This window comes from Schistocerca serialis, chromosome 7 (assembly GCF_023864345.2).
Source record: "Schistocerca serialis cubense isolate TAMUIC-IGC-003099 chromosome 7, iqSchSeri2.2, whole genome shotgun sequence".
Taxonomy (NCBI): Eukaryota; Metazoa; Arthropoda; class Insecta; order Orthoptera; family Acrididae; genus Schistocerca; species Schistocerca serialis.
Window position 1 is genome coordinate 310,127,987 of NC_064644.1, and position 738 is coordinate 310,128,724.

Below are 738 nucleotides of genomic sequence, written 5' to 3' on the forward strand. Positions count from 1 at the left end.
CCACAAATCATCATCATCATCATCATCATCATCACAAATGCTGATTTTCTAAACTTTCTCAGTAGCGTTTCACGGAAAAGATCATGGTCTTCCCTACAGGGACTCCAGTTTGAGCTCACAGAAAATTTCCGTAATACTTGCGTGTTGGTTGAACCTACCAGTTACAAGTGTAGCAGCATGCTTCTGAATTGCTTTGATGTCCTCCTATAACCCGACCAGGCAAACATTCCAAAACATTCAAGTAGTAATGAAGAATGTGTTACCTGACTGTTGTACATGCAGCCTCCTTTATAATTGAGCTACGCTTTGTCTAGAATTCTCCCAAGAAATCGAATTCAATCATTCACGTTCTATATTACCAACTTTAGATGTTTTCTTCCATTTCATATTGCTTTGTAATGTTATATCTAGATATTTAACAGACATGACTGTGTGAAGCAGCACACCACTAATAATGTATACAAAGAAAACATGAGTGTTTTTCCTACTTGTCTGCATTAACTTGCTTTCCTCCACATTTAGAGCATGCTCCCATTCATCACACCAAATGGAAATCCTGGCTTACGTCATCATGTATCTGCATCACTCAACAATGACGCTTCCCCATACACCACAGAGTCATCAGCAAGTGTCACAGAATGCATTGGACCATTTATGTTCATAGAGAACAAGGGTGAATCCTATCAGCCTTCACTGGGGCACTCCATATGATGCCCTAGTCTCTGATCAACACTTGCC